Source organism: Podarcis bocagei, assembly GCF_964188305.1.
Source record: "Podarcis bocagei genome assembly, chromosome: 16".
In the NCBI taxonomy this organism is placed as follows: domain Eukaryota; kingdom Metazoa; phylum Chordata; class Lepidosauria; order Squamata; family Lacertidae; genus Podarcis; species Podarcis bocagei.
In genome coordinates this window covers 10,181,099-10,198,193 of record NC_138142.1, presented here as the reverse complement: position 1 = coordinate 10,198,193, position 17,095 = coordinate 10,181,099, and the positions used below count along the sequence as shown (strand labels likewise).

General features: G+C 52.7%; 1 long non-coding RNA gene across 1 annotated transcript in view; it reads right to left on the bottom strand.

Moving 5' to 3' along the window:
- LOC308576108 overlaps positions 1–16,795 on the bottom strand; it is a 147,178-nt gene extending 130,383 nt beyond the window's left edge. Inside the window, exons 1-2 of the long non-coding RNA XR_014003094.1 lie at positions 16,739–16,795; positions 6,254–6,284 (exon numbers count right to left, since the gene is read on the bottom strand). This is a non-coding gene — a long non-coding RNA (uncharacterized lncRNA). The remainder of the gene's footprint in view (positions 1–6,253; positions 6,285–16,738) is intronic.
- Between the last annotated feature and the right edge of the window lie 300 nt (positions 16,796–17,095).

Genomic DNA, 17,095 nt, shown 5'->3' with positions numbered 1-17,095 from the left:
AATCTGTATCCAGGGCAGCTGTTTACCAGCTCCATCTGGTACGCAGGCTGAGACCCTATCTGCCTGCGGATTGCCTTGCCAGACTGGTGCATGCTCTGGTTATCTCCCGCTTGGATTACTGCAATGCGCTCTACGTGGGGCTACCTTTGAAGGTGACTCGGAAACTACAACTAATCCAGAACGCGGCAGCTAGACTGGTGACTGGGGGCGGCCGCAGAGACCACATAACACCGGTCTTGAAAGACCTACATTGGCTCCCAGTACGTTTCCGAGCACAATTCAAAGTGTTGGTGCTGACCTTTAAAGCCCTAAACGGCCTTGGTCCAGTATATCTGAAGGAGTGTCTCCACCCCCATCGTTCTACCCGGACACTGAGGTCCAGCACCGAGGGCCTTCTGGCAGTTCCCTCACTGCGAGAAGCCAAGTTACAGGGAACCAGGCAGAGGGCCTTCTCGGTAGTGGCGCCTTCCCTGTGGAACACCCTCCCACCAGATGTCAAAGAGAACAACAACTACCAGGCTTTTAGAAGACATCTGAAGGCAGCCCTGTTTCGGGAAGCTTTTAATGTTTGATGTATTATAGTATTTTAATATTCTTTTGGAAGCCGCCCAGAGTGGCTGGGGAAGCCCAGCCAGATGGGCGGGGTATAAATAATAAATTATTATTATTATTATTATTATTATTATTATTATTATTATTATTATTATTATTATTATTGCAGCATGAGTTTTTGCTTTTGTTTTACAAGGAACAAACACCAAGATGGTCAAACGAATATTTGAGGTTCAGTTCATCTATGTTTCTGTTCTGCTATGTCAACCACAACTCAAAGAAGCTTAGCGCATAAATATGGAACATTTCTCTCTCTATTTACAACCCTTTTTTTCTGTACTCAATAGATTCAGTCCTTGTTTTAAAAGCACATACCTGAACATCTCACAGCTGATATATTACATCAAAGCTCATTGGGCCTTAGCCATCGATAATTAATTCTTTCCATTTTATTTATAGTATGGTGTTTGATTCCCCCCACACACACACTCCCAGAGAGGGGGGCTTAATGATTGCTTCTGGATAATGGAGAATCTATTTCTCATCCTAATCCAAGTCGCATATTCATTTGGAGTGTATTACAGAATCACAGAATTGTAGAGTCGAAGGGTACACCAGAGGACATCTAGCCCAACCCGTTGCAAAGAAGCTAAATGTAGTGGCCTGGAGCAATCCCGGGATGTCAGGTGTCAGAGCATCAGCTGCAGAAGAGGGAGAGGGACTGTGTCATGAACTGGCAGGACTTTGGGGAGGAGGAAGAGGATCCCAGCGAGGGATGCAGCTGACTGGGTCACACAGGGGCAAGCTGGGGATGGGGAAGGAGAGGTTGCTGTAGGTAGTACTCGTGGGGTGACAGAGGATGAGGGGACAGGGGCCGGTGCACTGAAAGCCAAGCAGTGGGACCCAGAGCCAGAGAAGTCCCCATCCCCACGAACATGGCGGATCCTGAGATGTAGGGAACATTGGGCAGGGCACTCCAGGAAGCAGAGGAAGGCCAGGTTCTGCAGCCTAGTTCACTAGCTGGCCAGTTGGGGAAGGAGGCATGTGATTCCTCAGCTGGGGCAAGTGGAGAGCAGGTGAGGGTCACCTGCCTCATCCAGCCCAGATGCTGCAATCGGCAGGCACAGTGTCAGAAGGCAGCAGAGCTGAGGGGCTGGGTATGCTCTGTGGGAATGTTCAGGGTGGCAGGAGAGGATATATTGTTTCTTAATATCCTTCCTAACTTGCGCTAGCAAGTTCCTTTATGTAGCAGAGTTACATTCCCCCCTTTTATATCCACAGCAGATGGCTGGTTGCAGGCTTGTGTGAGCCTCTCACTATTATACAATTCAATCTGTCTCAAATTGAATTGTGCATTCCTGATAAGTTCCCTTGAATCCCTCTTAAAAGAATAAAGACGCCAAAATTTTATTCAAAGTCAATAAAAGAAGTTTACTCACATCAGTTCACAGTTGGATCCCTGAAGGCAGACTTAGTTACAAATATGTACATGAGGATCTACCCCATATGGGGGAATAATCCCAGTGCTTTTGCTAGATGAGAGCTAGCAAAGCAGTCCTAGCTAGAAGCTGGTCAAACGAAGAAGGAAATCAAAAAGACAGAGGTGTGCTGCGTGACTCGTCCTTTTGTTACCTGGACAGGTTAGGTCACACACACACCTTCTATCACATGCAAAAGGAAGGATGCTCCAGCCAAGAGGAACAGGAAGTTTCGACTGGCTGGACCAAACATTTCCTCAAATGTCTTCTCTAGCATCACAAGGAAGGTTGTACTTAACTGCTTCTCGTGGATCATGTCCCACATGCTCAACTGCCCATGTTGAGGTGCCTTGTCTTGGATGCTCCTGGACTTCTGTGGGCTTCTATTTCAGCCATGATGCTGGACTGTATCCTGACTTGGATTGACCCTGAAGCTCGTTTCCTGGCTTTCCACTTTGGATCTTGGACTGTGGGTTTTTCAGATGCTGATCAACCCTTGGATTTTGGTCTTGGGTGTGCTGGTCCCGGGGGGACGTTACCGTGAGGCGTGGTCAGAGTCCGGTCCTGGGTCAAGGGTCTGGAGACTGTTCACCAAGGGCGAAGCGGGGTCCAAAGCGAGGAGCCAGGCAAGGTCGGGAACTCTGGAAGAACAGGTCTGGGTGCTGGCAGAAACAGGTTTCCACCGACGTTGCTCCCGCAACCTGGGACCGGGCTGACTGGCCTTTATCTTCTCTGAGGCCAGGGGCAGTCACAGCCCACAGGTGACCCGCCTCTCCTGGCCGTAAGGCGAGCACGCCTCTTGAGAGAACCCAGTTTCCTCCGCCTCTCTGCCCTGAGCCTCTGCAGCTCAGGAGAGGCTGGAGGGTTACTGGATCCAGGGGGAGGCTCACCTTCCCCTGACAGGGCTGGGAGAGGCGCACCTGTAGGCAATGGGTCCTCAATCACCTCTGGAGCCAGTGTGGATTCATCTGGTGTCTGCTTCTGAGCATCCGGCACAGGTGCAGGCACTTCAAATTCAAGGCCCTGCCCCGGCTCAGCCGGCCCTGGAGGCGGGGACTCCTGTGAAGGCTGGGATTCCTCCGGTTCAGCCTCTGAATCAAATTCCCAGGCCATCACATTGGGTCTGGTTGCCAGACAGGCCAGGGGATCAGGACAGACTGCCGGTCATTGTAGGGAATGCTGAGCTCAGTTGGCCGGTGGTCTGACACAGAAGATGGCAGTTTCGTGCAAAAGTCAGGGATTTCTAGACACCTGTGCATTATTACTCTTCAGGAGCATAGAATTCCAGCCAGGGAAAGACACTCAGAAAGGGCTCATAGCAGCATCTGGGGAGAGTTTGGCCTTGTGATGAAGAGACACAGGAAAGCATTTGGTCCACAGGCCTGAGGCTCCCTCCCTCCACCCCCCCCCATTCTAAAGGGGCATTCTAAAGGGGGAGTTGAGAATAGCAGCAACTCAGTGACAGCAGTGAGTTTTGCCCCCAGAACTCCCGTATTTGTGTGCATGCATTGTACAGGACAACAGAGCATCGGACAATGACAGGCAGCCACAATTCATTCCCGTCTCCCGTCTCCCCCTCCCTGCTCCGCAATGACTCTGAATCACCCCTCCCCGCCTTTCCCCTTATGGTTTACGATGTTATCATATGCCCGTCTCAACAGCTGCCTTACAAAACATTCTTCAGGGTTATTTTCCCCATAAAACATGGCAATAATAATGATTTCTCCTGTAAAAGCCACTGGTTCCTGCTTGCACTGTAATTTCCATTCTGCCGAGCCATCCACGGGCAGGTGATGGCTAGAGAACTGCCAGGCTGCAGATGGCTCTGAGCAGGAGGGAGAGACATCAGTCACTCACACTCTACACCACTCCGATGGCTCACTCACCAAATTGGTGAATGCTGACTTGTTACTCAGGATCCTCTGGCTTGTTCTCCGCCTCCCTGGATCCTGGAGCTGACACCTGATTTACTCAGCAGCGGAGTAAGCTGATCAGGCGGCTGGGGCAGCGTGCGTGCCCTGAGTCCAGGGGCGAGGCCAGCCACCTGTGGGACAGGGCAGGGCAAGGCAGGATGATCCGTGGGGTCTCTGAGGAGTCTGCCTGCCTCCTCCCACTCAGCTGCCCTACAGGTGAGAGGGAGGCAGTGGGCAGATCATTTGGGCAGCACGGAGCCTGAGGGTGCCCAAGCCACTGTGTCACTCCCGGAAGAGACGTGTGGCTCGGGCATGCTGCAGGCCCCACGGTGAGTGCTGCCTGGCATTTTGTCACCCCCCTCAGTGGTGACACCCGGGGCGATCCGTCCCCACCGCACACACCTCCTTCTTCCACCCCTGGATTTACTCACCATATTTTCAGATCTCTGAAGGGCTGTCGTGCAGAGGAAGAGAGAGCAGGCCTGGGTTGTGCTCACACTCCCATTTGACGCTGCACTCACGGCGTTTCCAAGCTGGGATTTCTATCCGCACGACGCTTGTCCACAATGCATAAGGGCCCGGTGCTTCCTTACAAAATGCTGCTGCTTGTTGCAGCTGCTCAAACCAGCTTCATCACACTGATTGGAGTCCTTAAGCCAGGCTTCCTCAACCTCGGCCCTCCAGATGTTTTTGGCCTATAGCTCCTATGATCCCTAGCTAGCCGGACCAGTGGTCAGGGATGATGGGAACTGTAGTCTCAAAACATCTGGAGGTCCGAGTTTGAGGAAACCTGCCTTAGGCCATTCCTAATTCCTCTCTGGCCAAGGTGTGAGCACCTTTGCGTAGGGTAAAAACACTCTATCCCTATCGATGTCCATTGATGCACATTCAAACAGAAATTAATTGCACCTGCCCTTCTTTGCAAATGGCCGTGCTTGGTCATTTATAAAAGCGTTATGTTGGACCTGGGGGGGGTTACCGAGAGGCGTGGTCAGAGTCCAGTCCTGAGTCGAGGCTCTGGAGACTGTCCACCAAGGGGGAAGTGGGGTCCAAAGCAAGAAGCCGGGCGTGGTCGGGAACTCCAGAAAAACAGGTCTGGGTGTTGGCAGAAACAGGTCTCCAACGTCGTTGCTCCCGCAACCTGGGACTGGGCTGGCTGGCCTTTATCTCCTCTGAGGCCAGGGGCGGTCCCAGCCCACAGGTGATGTGCCTCTCCTGGCCTTAAGGTGAGCACTCCTCCTGTGAGAACTCAGTTCCCTCCGCCTCTCTGCCCTGAGCCTCTGCAGCTCAGGAGAGGCTGGAGGGTTACTGGACCCAGGGGCAGCTTCACCTTCCCCTGACAGGGCTGGGAGAGGCGCACCTGTAGGCAATGGGTCCTCAATCACCTCCGAAGCCAGAGTGGATACATCTGGTGTCTGCTCCTGAGGATCCGGCACAGGTGCAGGCCCTTCAGATTCAAGGCCCTGCCCCGGCTCAGCCGGCCCTGGAGGCAGGGACTCCTGTGCAAGCTGGGACTCCTCAGGTTCAACTTCTGAATCAGATTCCCAGGCCACCACAAGCGTGCTGGTGCACATACATGAGGTATTTATCTAACGGCAATAAAAAATGTTGTGTGTGGTTTTTGTTTTTTTAAAATCCCACCAGAAATTAATTGAAGCCCTGCTGTGAAATGCAATGGGGTGGGTAGGTGGACAGACAACTTCACTGTGCTCGAAGGTGGTAGTGTTGCTCCAGAGAGCAGGACCGGGTCCCAATTCCTGCATTGCAGTGGGTTTAACTAGATGAGCAACACCAGGCTCAGGACAGAACCCTGCATCATTTATTCTGTGGCCATCAGCTTGGGCACTGCTTTCCTTTTGGCTGAAGAAAGAGGCAAAGGAGGTGTTGAGCAGTTCTAACTTCTCTCTGTCCCCCAATAGCGGTTCTCCATCTTCTCCACGCAGAGGACCTACCAGTTGCTTGTTCTTCATCTTGCTTTAAACAAGAAAAACCCTTCTTATTATTTTTAACCTCTTGGAAAGGTAAAAGGTAAATGACCCCTGGGCAGTTAAGTCTAGTCAAAGGCAACTATGGGTTGCAGCACTCATTTTGCTTCAGGCCGAGGGAGCCAGTATTTGTCCTCAGACGGCTTTCCAGGACATGTGGCCAGCAGGACTAAACTGCTTCTGGTGCAACGGAACACCGTGACGGAAGCCAGAGCACATGGAAACGCCATTTATCTTCCCGCCACAGGGGTACCTATTTATCTACTTGCACTGGTGTGCTTTCGAACTGCTAGGTTGGCAGGAGCTGGGTCAGAGCAACAGGAACTCACCCTGTTGCAAGGATTCGAACCGCCGACCTTCCGATCAGCAAGCCCAAGAGGCTCCTCTTCCTCTTGGTAGCCTGAGCTCGTTCTGAGCTTTAATCCGCCTGATCATCTGCATGTTACTGTTGGCAACTCATTTATACCCTTCCTTGGTGATTTCCCCCACCATTCACTTCTTAGGCACACCGCTTTTAAATCTCAGCTATTGTGTATGCTCCTTCATGCAGGCAAACTGCTTTCTGTAGATTCCTGTTTCTTTATGGTGGTATGTTATTGTTTACAGAAACTTAATAAATATACCTTTTTTAAAAAAGCAACACCCCGCTGATGGCAATGAATTTTCAATGAAAAAGAGCAGCATAGCCTAAGCACAGGTGCCAGGCGGAAAAGAATAGCAGAGTGTGAAGAAACCCTCCTTTGCTACAGATTTCTCCCGGCTCAGTTGTACAGCTTTCTGCTCATAATGGATGCACCCCATTCCTGCGGCAGGCTCTGCAAAAAGAGGAAGCATAAGGCCCACTGCAAGGACTCAGTGGGGTATGAAATGGCTCGGCTTGTCTCTTTGTCAGCCAGCGATAGTCCATTCATCACCCTCAAAGTATGTTGTGGATGGTGGCTTTTTTTATTACTATTTTTCTCACCGAGAGTACAACAATGAGGTTGTGAATCAATCAGATACATTTTTTAAAAGAACAGTCACTGCGTATATACCGTATTTTTTGCACCATAACACTCACTTTTTTCCTCCTAGAAAGTAAGGGGAAATGTCTGTGCGTGTTATGGAGGGAATGCCTACGGGTGGCGGGGGGGGGGATCTGCTGCAGTCGTGAGCAGAGGATCCATGGTTCCCCTTCCTTCCCTCCTCCGTGGTTACAAAGCATGGATCCACATGGATCCTCAGGATTTTTGCATTGGGCTACTCCAAACTCACTGTCAGATCACATGTCTGTGGCCACAGCATGAACCACAAAAATCATATATCCACTATTTCGTTTAGAATATTTTTTTCTTGTTTTCCTCCTCTAAAAACTACGTGCATGTTATGGTCTGGTGCGTGTTATAGAGCGAAAAATACGGTATATAGCTAGAGAGAGAAGGGGAGAGTGGGGCATCTTTAAGGCATTGTTGAAGCCACCCTGATCTCCAAGCCGTGAGAAACTCCAGTGCTTACCAGCATTCAGTGTCCTTGGAATGAAGGCCAGCCAAGACTCTGGAGCAGGGTTGGCAACCTAAGGCCCGGAGGCTGGATGCATCCCAATCGCCTTCTAAAACCGGCCCACAGACTGTCCGGGAATCAGCGTGTTTTTACATGAGTAGAATGTGTCCTTTTATTTAAAATGCATCTCTGGGTTATTTGTGGGGCTTGCCTGGTGTTTTCACATGAGTAGAATGTGTGCTTTTACAGTGGTACCTCGGGTTAAGAACTTAATTCGTTCTGGAGGTCCGTTCTTAACCTGAAACTGTTCTTAACCTGAGGTACCACTTTAGCTAATGGGGCCTCCCGCTGCTGCCGCACGATTTCTGTTCTCATCCAGAAGCAAAGTTCTTAACCCGAGGTACTATTTCTTGGTTAGCGGAGTCTGTAAGCTGAAGCGTATGTAACTCATGGTACCACTGTATTTAAAATGCATCTCTGATTTCTGATTCCTGATTCAGAAATCAAAAAAATACAAAGTTAAAAGAGGATTGGAATAAATTTATGGTATATAGTGAAGGCGATTCTGGTAACCTAACAACTGCAGTAGGTCTGATTTAACTCTTCCGATGTTATAAACCATAAACTAAAAACCAACACCAGCTGTAAAACGAATTTATCAAAAGTAGAAACCCGAAATCAGGAGGGAAGGAAGTCGATGTAAATGTGTGGTATATGTTTTCTTTCTTTCTTTTTTTTTTCTTTTGCTCTTTTTTCTTTATTTTTCTTTTTCTATTTAATGTCCTTTTAACGTTTAATGTCTAACTTTTAATGTCTCTTTTTGGCTGTGCTTCTTTGGATGTGTGTGACGAAGAAAATACAATAAAAAGCATTTATAAAAAAAAAATGCATCTCTGGGTTATTTGTGGGGCATAGGAATTGATTCATTCCCCCCCCCAAAAAAAATGCATTTTCTATCTCCTGTATTTTGCTGGAGAATGGGCAAGTTGCTCAGTGTTAAAGCATTTGCATGCAGAATGTCCCAATCTACAATGGCAGCTGCAGTCAGGGCTGGGATAGGCTCCTGCCTGCTCTAACTCAGCATAAGGCAACTTCCTGCATGTTGAAACTTCTGATTAGAACATTGCTTTGTGTCAGGGGTTCAGGAGCAGAGACGCAGAGAAGGGAGGAGACAGAGAGCGAGGGGGAGGAATACGAAGGAAAGATGAGTGGGGATGACGAACCGAGATCGCCGAGCTTATCCAGTGAGTCCGAGGATTCCCAGAAGGGAGCGCCAGCGGTCAGAGCAAGGGGGGAAAGCAGGGGGACACCCCAGGAAGAAGGGTCCAGAGAGGAATCAGAGAGCAGCAGTTGGAGATCGGGACCCACGTACCCAGCCGGGAGCAGCGGGGAGAAAGGGGACCAGATATCGGGTTCCGGAGGCTTTCAGAAGGAGGGAGGGCATGAGTCAGGAGTAGTCACGCCCACCTCGGGGAGCGACGAAACGATCAAGAGGAAGGTTGAGAGTTGGGCGCGCGCGCCAAGTTCAAATGTAGCGGAAGCTGGCGCAGTAAGCAGCCCAGAGAGTGAGCCAGGTCCCAAAGCCCGCCGCAAGGAGGCGGAAGGGTCAGGGGGGTCCGCGTCAGAAGAGAGTAGGAAAGAAGAGACCCCGGGGGGCAGAAGGACCCAGAGACGGAAGGAAAGGCGCAGGAGGTGGAGCAAGGCTAGGGTATTAAGCTGGTGTGCTAGAGGCGGAGACTCAGACGGGTCTTCGCCGGTCTGACCTAGAAGAAGTAGGGCTGCACGTTGCAGTTTGGAAATGGAACCTGTAATCCAATAAAGACTCTTTTAACCTGAACGCTGGCTAACGTGGTCCTATGTGAGCTGGGACTGAGTGGCAGCCCTGACAGTAAGACCCGTCCCTTTAAAGCTTCGGACACCTGATACCTCGCAGCGGAGGCAGAAGCAGCGAGAGGAGGAAATTGGTGTTTGGGAGCGAGCTCACAACGGTTGGCAGAGATGACGGAAGCAGAGAAAATTTCAGCGCTACAACAGGCAGTGACCCAATTGAATGCGGAGGTACAGGCATCCAAGAAAAGGGAGGAGGATGCGGCAGCCGCCTACAGAGATCTCCACGCCAGGTTTGAAGCATTGGTTAAGCATGGGCAGCCAGGACCCAGACCGGAGGGGGTTGGGTTGGCACGGAGAGCAGGAGGGCTTGTGGCTCACTTCGATGGGAATTTACAACAGTACCCCAATTTTCGAGCAGACGTAATGTGCGCACTGCAACTGCTGGCGAAAGACTTTAGGGATGAGGAAGAGAAAGTGGGGTTTATACTATCCCATTTGCATGGGGATGCTAAAGCGTGGCTACGCAATTTGTGGAGGGATAAAGATCCGGCGCTTCAGAATGCAGATGCCTTTATCAAAGCGATGGATGCGTGCTTTTTATCTACCATTGACGTGGATCTTGCCCGACGGGAGATTCATGGACTGAAACAAGGGAGGGCGAGCGTACGCCAGTATCACGCCCGCTTTTTTGCGCTGGTCAGTGCCTTGGAATGGGACCGGGATTCGCCCCCAGTCAGAGACCTATTCTGGGAGGGTTTGAGCAGTGCTGTTAAAGACGAAATTGCGAGGGGGGAGAGGCCCCGGAGCACGCAGGAGGTGGTCCAAAGGGCGCTGACTGTGGGGGTGAGGCTGGAAGAACGTCCGTGGTGCAGAGACGAAGGACGTGGAGGGCGCGAAGCAGCGAGAAGTTTCTCTTTCGTTCCCAGGGAAGCTGCGCGTGCGCAATCCACACCTCCGCCAGGAGGGGGAGTGGAACCTATGGAGGTGGGAGGCGCCAGGGCTCAGTCAGCTACCAGAGCCCCTGCACCGGCGGCAGTCAAGACTAAACCTCCTAGAGGGACCAGGAAGTGTTATATATGCGACAGCTCTCAACACTTGGCGAAAGAGTGTCCCCAGAGGAGCTCCAAGCACACTGCAGCCTCCGCAACGGTGAAAGCGGCCACGCAACACAGCGAACACCAGCAGGGAAACAACGATGTCTGGCTGGAGACAGAGGCACTGGGGCCCAGCCAGACGCATCACTGAAGCAGTCCCCAGCGATCTTGCAACCCACGGACCCCCTCCCACCCAAACCAGTAGTGCAACTCACAGCATCTCTCCAGCTGCCCGATGGCGTCACTATCGAAGTGCCGCTTTCTGTGGATTCTGGAAGCAACGCAGACTTTATAGCACAGGATTTTGTGGAGCAGCACGCTATACAGCTATTACCGGCCACTCTGCCCCTGCAAGTCGTCACAGTGGATGGCAGGGAGTTGCTGGGGGGGCAGGTGGTGAAGCAAACGCCGCCAATGGTGATGCGCCTTGGCAACCACAGGGAAGTCATCAGTTTTAACGTCACCCGACTGTCGGACACACCCATTGTGTTGGGCATGAGTTGGCTGGACAGGCACAGTCCGACACTGGCTTGGTACCAGCGACAGCTGATCTTCGGCTCCTCTTACTGCGCAGAACACTGCATCCTGCCCGGACAGGAGGGAGAGGAGGAGGAATCACAACTGCAGTTGGGAACGTTGCAAGCAGTCCCCCACAAATACGCAGACTTTCTGGAGGTCTTCTGCGAGAAGGAGGCAGACAAGTTACCACCGCACAGGCAATATGACTGCAAGATTGACCTCCTACCAGGGGTGACGCTACCGAAGGGGAAGCTGTATTCCATGTCTGAGGATGAACTACAGGAACTCAAACAGTTCATAGATCACAATTTGGAGCGCGGTTTCATCCGGGAGTCCAGAGCAGTAGGGGGCAGTCCTGTTTTCTTTGTGAAGAAGAAGGACACGCCCCAAAAAAGGCTGGTGGTGGATTTTCGCCTCTTGAACAAGATGACCAAGCCCTCTGATTTCCCCATGCCCAGGATTGACGACCTACTGGCGACGGTGCGCAAGGGACGCGTGTTTACCAAGTTGGACCTGCGAGGGGCGTACAATCTCATCCGCATGAGGGAGGGCGATGAGTGGAAGACAGCCATGTTCACGCCTCTGGGCACCTACGAGTACAGAGTGATGCCGTTTGGATTGCAAAACGGTTCTCACTGTTTTCAAGCTTTCATGCATCATGTGTTGGCGGGACTCCTCTACAAGAAGTGCGTCTGCTTTCTGGATGACATCCTGATATTCTCCGAGTCGCAGCAAGCGCATGACCAAGACGTTCGGGAGGTGCTGGAGAGGTTGCAGCAGCATAGACTGTACGCCAAACTGGAGAAGTGCCAGTTCGACACGACGGAGGTGGATTTCTTGGGTTACAAGTTGTCGGACAAGGGGCTAGCCATGGACAGCGCCAAGGTTCGGGCGGTGTTGGATTGGAAGAGCCCGCGCAACCGGAAGCAGGTCCAGCGGTTTGTCGGCTTCGCCAACTTCTATCGCAAGTTTATCAAAGGGTTCGCGATGCAGACGGCGGCTATTACGGACACGCTAAGCTCCAAGAAAAAGAAATTCATCTGGACGGAGCAGGCGGAGCAGTCCTTTCAGGCACTCAAGCGTCTCTTCGCGTCGGAAGAACAACTGCTGCATATCGACCCCAGCAGACCGATGCGGGTAGAGACGGACGCATCCGATAGAGCAGTGGGAGCTGTCCTGCTGCAGAGGGACCCACAGGGGGTCTGGAGGCCGGGAGCGTTCTACTCCAGAAAGCTCAGCAAGTCGGAGCAGAACTACACCATCTGGGACAGGGAGTTGCTTGCCATTCATGCAGCCTTCAAGGCGTGGAGACACTTCCTGATCGGCGCCAAGCACACGGTGCAGGTCTGCACGGACCACAAGAATCTGGAGCACTGGCGCACGGCGAAGTTCCTGAACCAGAGGCAGATACGTTGGGCGGAGTTCTTTGCTGACTTCGATTTCCGAATAGAGTACGTCCCAGGCAACACCAACATCATGGCGGATGCACTGTCCCGAAAACCGCAATACCTCGAAGAGGCGACGCCAGCGGCAGCCATGCACATCTTCGCGCCAACAGCGTGGGCGTGCGCTTCAGCCACAGTAGACCTGGATGCGGTGCGGCGGGCGTTGCAGGACGACTCATTCGCGCAGGCGAAGATGGCCGAGGTGCACAAGGGCACGGCGAAGAGCGACGAGTTCCAGATACGGGACGGCTTGCTCTTACGTAAAGGGGCCATCTACATGCCGGGAGATGAACTTCGCGCCAAGGTACTGCAGCAGTTGCACGACGCACCCACGGCCGGGCACTTTGGCACGGAAAAAACGGTGGAATTAGTCGCAAGGGACTTTTGGTGGCCCAGACTGAGAGGGGAAGTCGCGGACTACGTCGCGAGGTGCGACACCTGCCAGAGGGCCAAGCCGGTACACAAACCACCGGCGGGACTGCTGGAACCGCTGCAAACGCCGTTTGAACCGTGGGAGAGGGTGGCCCTGGACTTTGTCACGGATCTACCCAGCTTGAGAGGCAAGACAGCTGTACTAGTGGTGGTGGACTTGTTCACCAAGATGGCACACTTCATACCGTGTGCGAAGGTGGCCACGGCAGAACAAACAGCCAAACTGTTCATAGATCACGTGTTCAAAGTGCACGGGCTGCCGCGGTCTATACTGTCCGACCGCGGTCGCCAGTTCATCTCGAATTTCTGGCAGAAGCTGATGGGCTTCCTGAACGTCAAGATCAACCTGACATCAGCGAGACACCCACAGACCAACGGGCAAGCGGAGAGGGTCAATGCCATCATGCAGCAGTACCTGAGATGCTATGCCAATCAACAGCCGGCGACGTGGGTGGATTACCTGCCGCTCGCCGAGTTCGCCTACAACAACACGAAGCACGTGTCCACAGGGGTGACGCCGTTCTTCGCCAACAATGGGAGGAATCCCAGAACCTTCCCGGGACTGGACAGAGTGGGGGAAGGGGAACCGCAGACGGCGGACGCTTTCGCGTCTGAGTTGCAGGAGGTCCACGATCAACTCCGACGGCAGCTGGAGCTAGCGAAGCACGCATACAAGGTGCAAGCGGACAAGCACAGGCGGGTTGGCGAAGAGATCCGAGTGGGAGACTGGGTCTGGTTGGCAGCCCACGCAGTGCCGACCAGATCGTTAGCCAAAAAGAAGTTGGGGCACAAGCAACTCGGTCCATACCAAGTCGAAGTGCAGATCAACCCAGTAGCTTTCAGGCTGGTGCTACCGGAGGGTTCCAGGATGCATCCGGTGTTCCACAGGTCGGTGCTCACTCCCTACAGGACACCTCACAGGTTCCAGGAACCAGGAACAGCACCGAGTCCGTCTCAGGAGCGAACGGAGGCGGGAAGATTGCCACAGCAGGACCCCATCAACGAAGTCACGGAGATTTTGGACTCCAGATGGGGGGAAGACGGAGTGGAATACCTCCTAGCCAGAGAGGGCACCCGGGCTAGTGCTAATAGCTGGGTGCCAGACTACGCTTTGGAGGAACCCCTGCTCAAGGACGAGTTTCATGCCCTTTTCCCACACAGACCCATGCCAGCAGGCTTCTTCGACGACTGGTTGTTCACGCCCACACTTTCCTCCAGCACGTTCCATGGCTTCGACTCGGACGGGGAGCCCGCACAGCGCGCACGTTCCCCAGAGGGGTCACCGGAGGGTTCGGCGTCCGACACCTCGTATTGGTGGGACGATCGGCCAGAGGAGCAGTGGCGCCGGAGGTGGCTGGGGATGCCAGGTCCAGCGACCGACGCAGAGACTGACATGGACGTGTGCGGGGAGGATCTCGGTTTCGAGCACGGCGGCACTGAAATGGAGGCGGAGCAGCTCAACGTTGACGAACGCGAGGAGGAAGACTCGGAGGTCTTCAGTTGGCGGCCAGCGACGAGGAGCGAACTGTATCCGGCATTCACTCCTGTGATGATGGAGCACCCAGCAACCACCCTTGAAAGTGGGGAGGGGGGAAGGGGGGGCTTCGAGGGGGGGATGGATGTCAGGGGTTCAGGAGCAGAGACGCAGAGAAGGGAGGAGACAGAGAGCGAGGGGGAGGAATACGAAGGAAAGATGAGTGGGGATGACGAACCGAGATCGCCGAGCTTATCCAGTGAGTCCGAGGATTCCCAGAAGGGAGCGCCAGCGGTCAGAGCAAGGGGGGAAAGCAGGGGGACACCCCAGGAAGAAGGGTCCAGAGAGGAATCAGAGAGCAGCAGTTGGAGATCGGGACCCACGTACCCAGCCGGGAGCAGCGGGGAGAAAGGGGACCAGATATCGGGTTCCGGAGGCTTTCAGAAGGAGGGAGGGCATGAGTCAGGAGTAGTCACGCCCACCTCGGGGAGCGACGAAACGATCAAGAGGAAGGTTGAGAGTTGGGCGCGCGCGCCAAGTTCAAATGTAGCGGAAGCTGGCGCAGTAAGCAGCCCAGAGAGTGAGCCAGGTCCCAAAGCCCGCCGCAAGGAGGCGGAAGGGTCAGGGGGGTCCGCGTCAGAAGAGAGTAGGAAAGAAGAGACCCCGGGGGGCAGAAGGACCCAGAGACGGAAGGAAAGGCGCAGGAGGTGGAGCAAGGCTAGGGTATTAAGCTGGTGTGCTAGAGGCGGAGACTCAGACGGGTCTTCGCCGGTCTGACCTAGAAGAAGTAGGGCTGCACGTTGCAGTTTGGAAATGGAACCTGTAATCCAATAAAGACTCTTTTAACCTGAACGCTGGCTAACGTGGTCCTATGTGAGCTGGGACTGAGTGGCAGCCCTGACACTTTGTAATACATTTAATGAGCATTTCTTTTGCATGTTTCTCTTCTCATTCCCCAGCACCCTCCCTCCACCCGCTGCAAACGATCACCTCTGCTTATTTTCTCCCGGAGTGCTAAGAATGGCTGGGTACGAGGCAAAGCATTAGAATATTCAGCGGTTCCTATCATCTTGCTCTGATCCCTGAAGCCTAGCTATTATATTATGGGATAGCTGGCTAGCATGACAGCATTTTCTATGTAAATATGGGATTACTGCCTGTAAACACAGATAAGGAAAGGAGATTTGTGTCAGTAAGAAAATTGATTAGCTTCGCGCCTGGCCTGTTTTAAAATAATCTACCGAAGGGCCAAGATAATCCCATTGTGCAACAGTGTTCAAGGTGGAAATTATCAAGTGAGATGTGGCTAAATCATCACACTTCTGCTTCATTCATAGGACCACAGGAACAGTGGCGTAGCGTGGGTTGTCAGCACCCGGGGCACGGCAAGTAATTTGCGCCCCCTAACCCGTGGATTTGCGCCCCCTAACCCTAACCCCCAGATGTTGCGCCCGGTGCGGCCAGCCCCCCTGCACCCCCCACGCTATGCCACTGCACAGGAAGCTGCCTGTCAGGTCATTGGCCCACCCAGCTCACTATTGTTGACACTGGCTGGCAGCGCCTCTCTGGGATTTCAGACAGGGTTGTCTCTCCCAGACCTACTTGGAGATGCTGGGAATTGGCCCAGGGACCTTCTGCATGCAAACCTTTCCCACAGAGCTACGGCCATTCCCCATTTCGGTGGAGGCAATTCGACGGAGTCTTTTATATGAAGGGTTATCTGGTTCAGGTCAGTTTAGAAGTCAAGAACCATAAGAAGGGAGAGCAAGCAGGGGCCTTGAGGTCCAGGGCCAAGGGCCTTCTGGCTGTTCCCTCGCCGCAAGAAGCCAAGTTACAGGGAACCAGGTCTTCTTGGTAGTGGCACCCACCCTGTGGAAAGCCCTCCCACCAGATGTCAAAGATAAAAACAACTACCAGACTTTTAGAAGACTTCTTGAAGGCAGTCCTGCTTAGGGAAGTTTTTAATGTTTAATAGACTATTGTATTTTAATATTCTGTTGGAAGCCGCCCAGAGTGGCTGGGGAAACCCAGCCAAATGGGCGGGGTATAAATAATAAATTATTATTATAATATTATTTTCCAACAACAGTAAGTGGACATTGACTAAGCAGGCGCACAGGTCACAGCCATCTCCACTATGGGGGGGGGTGTATTGCCTCACTATTAAAATAACAGTAATCATTTCTAAATTTCCAGCCACACCTATTGATCAGTTACACAAAACTGCCGCCTTTTCTTTTCTTAAAGGTAAAGGGACCCCTGACCGTTGCTTCCAGTCATAGACAACTCTGGGGTTGCAGCGCTCATCTTGCTTTATTGGCCGAGGGAGCCGGCATACAGCTTCCGGGTCATGTGGCCAGCATGACTAAGCCGCTTCTGGCGAACCAGAGCAGTGCACGGAAATGACGTTTACCTTCCCACCAGAGTGATACCTATTTATCTACTTGCACTTTGACGTGCTTTCGAACTGCTAGGTTGGCAGGGGCTGGGACTGAGCAACGGGAGCTCACCCCGTCGCAGCGATTCGAACCGCCGACCTTCTGATTGGCAAGCCTTAGTCTCTGTGGTTTAACCCACAGTGCCACCCGTGTCCCATTTCTTTTCTTAGCAACATGTAAAAGTGTGTGCATGTGGGCTCTAGGAGCCTAAGGTAACGCACCTGGGGAACCATGCACATAAATGTCTGGGGACAGGGAATTATAGGTACCGGTACATAGAAAAACAAGGTGGTCCACTTGGGTACTGTGAGACAACACCGCAATCTCTGAGTGGTGAGAGACTCTGGGGGGTTCCAAGCACTTATCCAGGGCTCAATTTCCTTGGAATGTAGGTCAATGGTGTCTTTAGGATATGTTGTTGGCATCCAGTGTTAGGAAATCTTGCCTCTCAGGAGA